General features: G+C 44.6%; 1 protein-coding gene across 1 annotated transcript in view; it reads left to right on the top strand.

Annotated features, from left to right (window-relative positions):
- Positions 1-4,155: 4,155 nt before the first annotated feature.
- LYST (lysosomal trafficking regulator) overlaps positions 4,156-10,088 on the top strand; it is a 185,730-nt gene continuing 179,797 nt past the window's right edge. Inside the window, exon 1 of the mRNA XM_032430448.1 lies at positions 4,156-4,801. The gene's annotated coding sequence lies outside the window, so the exon portion shown is untranslated. The remainder of the gene's footprint in view (positions 4,802-10,088) is intronic.

The following is a 10,088-nucleotide window of genomic DNA, read 5'->3' as shown; positions in this document are numbered from 1 at the left end:
TTCTGTTGTGTCTTCAACAATGGACTCCACCTAACGCATCACAGTGCACCCAGGATTCAAGTGTTTTTAGTTTGAAGGAAGGAAGAAATAAAGGGGGCAGGAAAGCAAGCTGAGTGCTTAGGCAACTCCCCTGGCAGCTTTGGTGGGGAGCTCGGGGTCACAGAGGGAGCACAGAGTGTGTGGGGATTGAGGAAGCTGCATTTTTCAGAGCAAGGGTTTGGCAGTGATGGGACGATACTGTAACAGCATAGCGGGTCCCAGCACGAGTCAGAGCAACATGGATGTGTGGGTCAAGATGCAAAGAAAGAGCTCTCTGTACAGTTCTTCCCGAGAGCATGTGTAGTGTAGAAGCCTGGAAGAACTTTTCTTCCCCAGGGCTGAACTGGAAATTCCAGTACACTTACTAACTGGAGCACAACTTGGGCAATGTCTATGGTTAGCTTTCATCCTCGGACACCGAGGTTTCCCCTCTTTCTTTTTTAGTTTAATCATTTTAAGTGCACAGTTCAGTGGCACTAAGTATGTTCACAAATTTGTGCAACCATCACCACCATCCATCTCTAGAACTTTCTCATCTTCCCAAACGGAACTCTGTACCTATTCAACAATAACGCCCCCATTCTCCCCCACCCTAGCTCTTAGAAAGCACCCTTCGACTTTCTGTCTGTATGCATTTGTCTATTCTATATAGTATTCGTACCTGTGTGCCTGGCTTATTTCATTTAGCATAATGTCTTCAAGATTCATCAGAATTTTATTTTCTTTTTAAAGCCAAATAATATTCCATCGTGTAGCTACACCACATTCTATTTATCAACTTACCCATCAGTGGACACTTGGGCTATTTCCACCTTTTGACTATTATAAATAATGCTACTATGAAAATAGGTATATAAATACCTGTTTGAGTTCCTGCTTTCAATTCTTTGGGGTATATACCCAGAAATAGAACTGCTGGATTGTATGGTTTAAGTTTTTGAGAAACTGCCAAGTCACCCCCCCCCCTTTTTTTTGAGAGAGAGTGTGTGTGCACCTGCAGAGGGGGAGGGGCAGAGGGAGAGAGAATCTCAAGCAGACTCCATGCTGAGCACAGAGCCCAATTCGGGGCTCAATCCCACCACCCCAAGATCATGACCTGAGCCAAAACCAAGAGTTGAACGCTCAACTGACTGAGCCACGCAGGTGCCCCTGAGTCCCTCATTTTTATAGCAAGAAAGGATTCTAGCAGGTAGGATGGTGGGGATAAGGGATGGTAGTTCCGAGAATCAGGAAACAGGATTCCTCTGAGAGGAGTTGGAGTCGTTCAGTCCTCTCTGTAAAGTTGTGCACTACACACCAACCCAGCCAGTAGTAATCCCTATGTCTCTCCATCCTAATGGTCACTCAACCCTTTCAAATGGCATGAACACATGTTGAAGGCTTGTGAATGATAATAACTTGAGGCTTTCTCTACATTCCACCCCTCCTGATAACTTGTGACATAGTCTTGATATGCCATTCTCTCTCATCTCTGATAATAATAGCAGACAACCTATAAATAGGGTAACTATTTAATGAGTTTTATGTTTTCCTGTTGATATTTTTTAAAGAATACATTAACTCTTTAGGGATAAATGGCTTATTCCTCCTTGAATCTAATGCCAATTAAATACCATTTGTCTTTATCAGATAAAAGATAAAAACATATTTTGGGGGGGGGTCTGACCTTATTATACCCATCCTATTTCCCTTTTTGCTTTGGTTACCAGGAATCTGGGCCAAATTCATAGCCCAGCTGTAATAATCAGCTCATCTCAGTTAACTGGTTATATTCACCCATTTACAGAGCCCCTATTGTATTTTCAATCTTAAAATACCCTATATTTTACTATGTTTATGTTTTAGATCTATCCCATGGCAGAATAGGGGCGCCTGGGTGGCTCAGTCAGTTAAGCGTCTGACTTCGGCTCAGGTCATGATCTCAGGGTCCTGGAATCGAACTCTGAGTCAAGCCCCTCTTTGGGCTTTGGGTTCAGTGGGGAGTCTGCTTGAGGATTCCCTCTCTCTCTCCCGCCCTCTGCCCCTCCCCCTGTTAAAATAGAAATTCTAAACAAATGAAATGAATACCACACCTTTAGGAAGTTAACTCTTTCATACTCCCCGAGTCCCACTTAGTGCAGTATTAGTAGTAGAATAATAGAACTGTGCAGACTTTTCGAGTTAGAAGCATCTTAGGGTAAATCTAACTTCCTGTTTTTGACTTAACTGACCTGTTTATCTGGCAAAATCAGGACCTCTAAGAGAGGATCACTGCTACTGAAAATGTCAATCAGGCATTTTGGATGCTGCATCAACTTTTTCAAGCCATTGATGTCACTCTGTGCATCAGAAGAATGTTTAACTAAATGGTAGCAACCCGTAAAGGTACTCTGTCTTCCAAATGAATCATTTGCATCCTATTCATTAGCAAGGGTCTCTAAGTTCGAAGATATATTTTCTCCAGAAAGCTTTCAGGAGGAAAACATTAATTCAGTTCATCAAGTTGTGGTAGGATTAAATGAGGCAGGGAACATCATGATAAATGCAAGTCACAGTTGGAGAGGATGTCTTTATTTTTTTTTAAATTTTATTTATTTATTTGAAAAAAAGAGAGAGAGAACGAACAGGGGGAGGGGCGGAGGGAGAGGGACAAGCAGACTCCCCGCTGAGCAGGGAGCCAGACAGGATGCCAGGACCCTGGGATCATGACCTGAGCCGAAGTCAGATGCTTAACTGACTGAACCACCCAGGCACCCCAAGGGATGTCTTTAACGTATCAAAATACTTTGGGGCTTTGTGTGTGTGTCACAATGTGAAACAAGCCAACAAACTTTTCAAGGTAAAGAAGAATTTTCCTAGAGACTTTATTTCTATAGCTTTCCGATGGTTTTCCTGTTGGAAAGATAAAGAACTTTTTTTCGGTCCCTTTTACCCTTACATCTCTGTTGGGTGTGTGTCCCTGAGTCATACTGAACCTGATACAAGGATGGCAAATAAGTCATCTACACTTCATGTCACTGAGTGTGGCTGGAGGAGTTACATGGCCCGACGGTAATAGACATGACAGGGCAGAGTCATAATCACCATTCATTATCAAGGACCTAACACACACACGGCACATAACATCTCAGAATACATTGACAGTTATTTGTTAGGAACTAATTATAAAGACTGTGCCAGGTGTTTGAGTGCTCAGCCAGGCGTGGAAATTGAGAACCGTAAGTAATGTGGTAATATCTATTATAAGCATCCACTTTAATAGCCATTGTTCTAGGCTCCGCCATGATGTGATAACATGAATTTCTTTAGCTCTCATCCAGAAAATAATATGATTAGCATCAATTTCCAGGTACAGCAACAACCCTAAGAGTTCTGAGCAAATACAGATAAGACATAATAGTGGCTCAACAAATATTTACTGCACATCTACTATGATGTCTATGGATACATATATGTATCAAACACACACACACAGCAGTCCAGTCTGTAGTTAAGAGCATGATATTGGAAGGGAGACAGGGATGGGTTCAAGTGCTGGTACCACCGTTTAAAAGCAGTGTGACACTGGGCAAGTCTCAGGTTCCTTATCTATAAAATGGGAACAAAATACCTCCCTGGCAGAATTGTTGTGAAGATTAAATACAACAATGCTTGTAAAGTGCTAGCCCAGGCCCTGGCTTAAATGCTCAATAAAGGGGAGCAACTGATTGTTTTTATATGTACCTGCACATGGGTTTGGTAATAAAACTATAAATTCAGAAATCCATAATAGGTGTGGGATTTAAAAGATGAGAGCAGTTTTTCATCAAAATGTTATTTCATTTTATGATTTTTTTATTTTTAACCAAAATTTTGAACAAGAAATAATAGCAGCTTTAAAAAGGAGAGAGCCAGATGTCAGCACAAGGAAAGGGCGAAAATCAGCACCGCCAGTTGGGTGAAAGTTTGCAACCGGGCGGTTGGTGGCAGAAGCTAGGCTCGGGATTCTCACTCTTTGGTTAGCTTGGTCCTCTGTCCTCCAAAGACTGCAGAATTCTCAAACCAAGAGTAATGATGATCCTCTTGGGGACAAACTTAAGCCCTCCCCCTCTGCAGGAGAATCAGGGCGCTGTGACTCATGGGAGCCACCATGAAATCACTAACTGGAAATCCTTGCTGAAGCTCCCCTGCAAAGGAATTGGACTTGATTTGCCAGATGCCCCATGTGATCCGAGTGTGGCCACCTGCCAAAGAGCCGGCGGGGCAGGGGGGAGGAGAGGGCCACTCGCCTTCCTGGCAATACAGAGATTGCCTAGCTCCATCACCAAATGCAAAAGCAGCCTCGGGCAGACAAGAAGCCATTTCCAATGACGATCTGGCTTGGATGAGAGTAGCTCCAGCCCCAGAGTGTTCGGTGCATTGCCTCTTTCGGCAGCTTATCCATTCTTCCATGGGGGGGCTGTGTTCTAAGGTTCTTGTGGTACACGGAGCTACTGCCCTCACCATCTGCTCCCATATCTTCCTCCGGTGACATCAGTCAGTGCCGCAGGATTTGCCTCTGCCATCGCTCGGGCTGTTTGCCTCAACTGTGCATGTTCTCATGATGCCAGAAGAATGATCCTCCCCTAAGTCAGCTGAATGGAAGCCAGCAGTTAACTGCAAACAAGCAACCAAGCTTGCTCCGCAGCATGGAGGAGACCCGTTTCCCTGCAGCTGACCGAGTAGATGGTTGCTAATTAGCCTGCAGTGGGGCTACCAAAGGGAAGAGTTCCTTGTTCCCCCGAAGAAGGGAATCACCGTGCAGGTAGGTTAACATGTTTCTGAGACTTCCCGGTGCCAGCTAAGCGTGTGTGCTGCTTTGGTGGGCCAGCTGCGGACAGGCTGAGAACTTTAGAACCACTGAGGAAGGTGATTAGCAGATGGGTTCCTGGTAGCGCCCGTGCTCTCAGGAGCTGGTTCCTACAGGCTGCTTGCTCAGAGAGTGGCCGGATACTGTGCAGAAAGAGAAGGAGAGTGGAGATACTCCTCTGGAGTGGCTGAGCCAAAGACCCTCACTAGAAAGACTGCAGCTCTGATTCTTGGATGCCAGGAAACAGACATGGTTTGTCTGGGGTACGTCGTAGTTACAAGAACTAGTTTAATAAATGGGTGCAGATGGACTCCCGGGTGCCTCAAACCCAGCAGACCCCCAAGTGCACTCATTCTCTCTCTCTCTTACCCCTTACTGCTAGCCCTGTCTAATCTTCAGCCTCTATTATATCCCTGATCTATGCTAAGGAGATTTTACATCCCTCCCTGCCCCCCTATCTTGGAGGCCAGAGACTGGTCTGTGAGGAAGAGGGAATGAGCACAGAGCTAAGGACTGGAGTAGGGAATTATGAAGGGACAAGTAAGAAATCCCATGGCTGGAGTTGTAGGGGAAGGGGAAGACTGGATGAGATTTGAAGGAATGCTAAGGGTAGCCAGATGCCCACCCAGTTGGGAGGGGGCTGAGGATAGTGTGGAAGTCTGGGTTTTAGAGATTGGGAGGTGAGAACAAGCCCCAGTTAGGATCCTGGTTGTACCTTGAGCAATTGTTCTGAGCCAGGGGACCTGGAGAGCCTGTGGGTGGATCAGCCTGTCTGGGGGTATGGATGAAGCCAAGCCTGAAGCCTGGGAGCTCTCCTCCACTCCACGAGCTTCCTCTCTCCCCACTTCTCAATGTTTCCCACATCCCCTTGAACTGCCCCTCCCCTCCCACATCCTCTCAGCTGGGACCTCGTGATCTTTCCCTTGGGCTATCGCAGTAGTCTTACCACTGGAGTCCCTGCTTCTCATCTCTTTCCCCTCCAATCCATTCCTCACACAACTGCCAAACATTATCTTTCTAAAATGCAAGCTTGGTCATGTCTTCTAGCTTAAAGGATTCCAGTGGCTTCCCATTGCCTGCAGAATAAAGCCCAAACATCTTGCAGGACACGCAGGAGCATTCACGATCTGCCCCCGCACCCTGCCTTTGTGGCTTCATCTGCTGTAACTTACCTGCAAGTACCCAGGCGTCTGGACTATTTACTGTTCCCGGAATATGACCTTGCACTTGCCTTATTACTTTCTGACGTTATTCGCTCAGCCCAGAATATCTTTTTCTTCTGTCCTACCTCCCACACCTCTCCTCATCTTTCAAGACAAAACCATGTCCTCTGAGAAGACTTCTCCATCCCTCTCCTTCTAGATTAAGGTTAATCGTTCTGTCTCCTGGGGTGTGTGTGTGTGTGTGTGTGTGTGTGTGTGTGTGTGTGTGATATAAACTATATATAACACTAATCTTTACCATTTTTACCATTTGAAGTGTACAGTTCTGTGACATTAAGTACATTTACATTGTTGGGCAACTATCACCACCATCTGTCTCTGAAGTTTCGGTCATCCCCAACTAAAACTGTCCTCATTAAACACTAACTCTCCATTCCCCCTAACTCCTGGCAAGCAGAATTCTGCTTTCTATCTCCACGAATTTGACCAAACTAGGTGCCTCCTATTAGTGGAATCATACAATATAGTTCCCTTTATGACTGGCTTGCTGGATCATATGATCATTTTAACTTGTATCTTTTTTTCTCAAAGGTAATTGTGCATGGTAAGTGTTCATTTTGAATACGAGAATGTAGCCATATATAAATTCCCTTGGAGCTATGCTAGAAAATTAAAGCACAGCAAAGACCCTGCAAAGAATATTAAACTCTACCCTGCAGTAAAGTATGTTTCCCATATAGAGAAGTTGCAAACCCCTTGAAATGTGTAAGTGCTAATAACACTTGAACTCTAAAATTAGACTCTGACAAGATGCTTCTAAGAAAATCCTTTCAAGAAATCCAGTTAGGAAGTTTTGCAGTTGCTACTTGGTTAGGACCTGCTTGGGAGTATAGAGTCAAGAATCCTGAGTTCCAGCCCTGCCCCACCCCCTTCAGTGAGTTACTGGTTCTCTAGGCTCTGATTCTACCATCAGTAAAATAACAAATGTTCCTGTACATTCATGAGAAAAGAGCAATCCAAATGCTCAAAACAAACACACAAACACAGATCATCCGAATTATCATAGGGACTGGCACCCCAGGACATTTTTAGCAGGTCAATAGGATTCCTATTCATCTCTCAAAGGAAGTTAAATGGAATTCTTTAAAGGGTAGAGTACAGCAATACTTGCTCACTTCTATTCAGATTTAAAAAAAAAAATCTTTGGGAGTAGAAAGCAGAATTCCAGGGACATTGGAGAAGTATCGGATAAGAAAGTAGCTGGCAGGATTTTAAAACGTGACAGTTGAGGAGAGTGGTTCTTGTAAATAAGGAATAGGCACAGAGAAAGAAAGCCCTGAGCCAAGATGATAAAAAATTCTAAAAAAAATACTCTTGGTAAAAATAGATGGTAAGTCCTACGCTTTATGTGTGCGTTCCATCTGAGCAGTATTGGCACGAGTTTTTATGAAAACCTGCAGGTAGAATATTCTAGCCTACTCCACATGGTTATTTCTGGCCTACGGTACCAGCGTGCCAAAGATGTCTTTATAGTCACTGTTACAGTGTTGGTGCCAAATTACGACACTTTTACTGCATCATAAATCAACACAGCTTCCTTGCCTTCAAAGAACTGACCAACCAAGTTACTTTCAGATCTTACAAACGACATTCCTCTCCTCCAGGTTTTCAGAAGGACTTCTCCAGAAGGCAAGGGAGTATAAGGCAAGACTACTGTTTTGTTTTTTTTTTCCACATAGACTGATAAATTAACATTGACTGGGATGTATTCTCCCTTCCTCCGTTCCTCCCTCTTCACTCCCTGCAATTGAAGAAGCAGTCAGGAAAAAGAATCCCTGTTTGGAACAATTATGGGATTCGGGTGATATAATCCATCACTTGTGTGTACAAGGTAGAAGGCCCAGTGCTGCAAACGTAATAGTTAAATCAAAGTGGGGAAAAAATGAGACAGCACTTCTTCCGACAACTAAGATCCCTTTTCAGGGCTTTCCATTTATGGATCTGTATTTCTCTATTCTAGAGAGTTCAGAAACAGCCTGGTAAATAGAAAGGAATTTAGTGTGAAATAAGGGTCGCATTTCGAAGTACAGGGGAAAAGATGAGGGCAATGCATGGTGTTAAGACAAGAGACTATCAATTTGGAGGCAAATGTTTCCCTGTTCTCTTTCCCTTTAAATGGTGCTTGTCACACTAATTCTCAAGCATCTGATTAGGCAGCCTCGGAGGGTGCCGTTCAGGAGGACTTGAGGTGAATATTGTTGGCACTCAACCATTTCCCACCTCCTTGGCCAACCCAGTCCCCAATGGCCACAGATTCAGCTTATTTTCGAAGACCTCTCTTATATATCTGACTTGACCCTATCAGATTTCGGGAACTCCCCACACACCCGCCAGTGCATCCTCCCCAGTGGTGAATGTTCTAATTCCATTTCTCTTTGTTGAGAATCAGCCATAGTGGGTAGGATAGCTGCTCGCCTGGTAGCTGCTTCAACAGGTAAAGAACCCAGGCCACTAGATTGCCTAAGTTGGCCCTAGCCATTCTCAAGTTCAGCGTTCGAAGCCGGGTTTCCAACCGCGAGCAGAGGTCCACCTGCCAGTAAATACATGATGTCTGTACCCCATCAGGAAACCCTTGCTCTGTAGTAGACCTAATTATCAGTCGGCAGCAGAGTTCCAGAAACGGCACTATAAGCTGAGCAGGAAACAAGTCAGGGGAGGTTATCCTGAGGGGCGCATGACCTTGAGGTGGCGCTTTACGCAACATTTCCTGGTCATCTATTACTCTGATTTGGTGACCTCACGTTCTTGGTGGATGCTTCTAATGTCTGGAGGAGACACTTGGGCTGTATGAACAGCAATCGCAGAAGCAGAGCTATAATCATTCTTTTTATTTCCAGTTGCTGGTGTCTGATTCTTTGGGAGAGTGTGTCTGATGTTGGGGGAAGGGAGGGTAAGATGGAAAGGGGTGTATCTTTCAGAAATTGCAGAATTTGGGAGAATCGGAGTCAAATGGCAGCTTGCACACTGGCCATGAAGTCCACCCACAGGGGCAGAGTTGCTCGCCACAGTCACTTCCCCCCTGCCCAGGGAGGCGATGCGTTTTGGGGAGACCATCTCCTGGCCGGGAGTCCTCATCCCACTGAAGGCTGAGCTTACCTGCTCCTGGGATGTTGCCTTGGGGTTCTGCTGACTCAACTATACGACCGCACTAACACATGGGAAGTGACAGGATGATATATATATATTTTTAATTTATGGATAAAAATCCAGAAGATTACGTTATTAAATGGGCCCAGATATTTTTAGATGCTCGCTTATTTAAGGTCCTTTGCAGTTCACAGTGATGCTTTAATATGTTGTATCTGATAAACTATTTTCTCAGAGTCCTAGAATCTAGAAACACCCAGTCTTCATTTCCTGTTTCAGTGATTGATTTTCCAACATAATGTCTGCAATTTTCCCCCAGTATTATTGTGTGTTTCAGACCACTTTTCTGTGTCAGACGGTGTACTTTCAAACAGGTTCTACATTTTATTTTCAACAAGATGGCACACCTGGGCTGCATCTATTCTGCTAAGTGATACAGCTTTCTCAGAACTTTGCTCATGGAATAGCTGCATTAAAAACACAAAAGTTGGCCCCAAGTCAGGGCTTCCAAAATGAATTCTAGGTTCCTGTGGAGCCCTATGTTTCCTGCATTGCTTTGGTGCCAGCCCACGCTGGTCAGGGAGAAGGGTTTTTGCTACGATCCAAGACTCCAGGCAAACATCTGATGAAGTGACCTCCCTCTGCGACTGACGCACTGCAGCCCCCCGCCCCCATGGGGCCATTCTTTGCTCTCTGATATGACTACTTGGTTGCATAGATTCTAACGTAGTGCTGCCTGGGACCAGGGATTCCATACAAACAAGCTTTTCCATTTTTAATCTCAGATGCCTTTTAAATATCTTTGAATCGCAGGACTTAGAGCTAGATCTAGAATGCTGGTGGGGATCAAATTTGAATATCAGACACTGCGCCGTACGTACAATCATCCCTTCCCTCTGCAACCCAAGTTTTATTATTAAAGGAGCCTGTGT

Source organism: Phoca vitulina, unplaced genomic scaffold, assembly GCF_004348235.1.
Source record: "Phoca vitulina isolate PV1807 unplaced genomic scaffold, GSC_HSeal_1.0 scaffold43, whole genome shotgun sequence".
NCBI lineage: Eukaryota > Metazoa > Chordata > Mammalia > Carnivora > Phocidae > Phoca > Phoca vitulina.
This window is presented reverse-complemented; position numbering and strand designations above follow the sequence as displayed.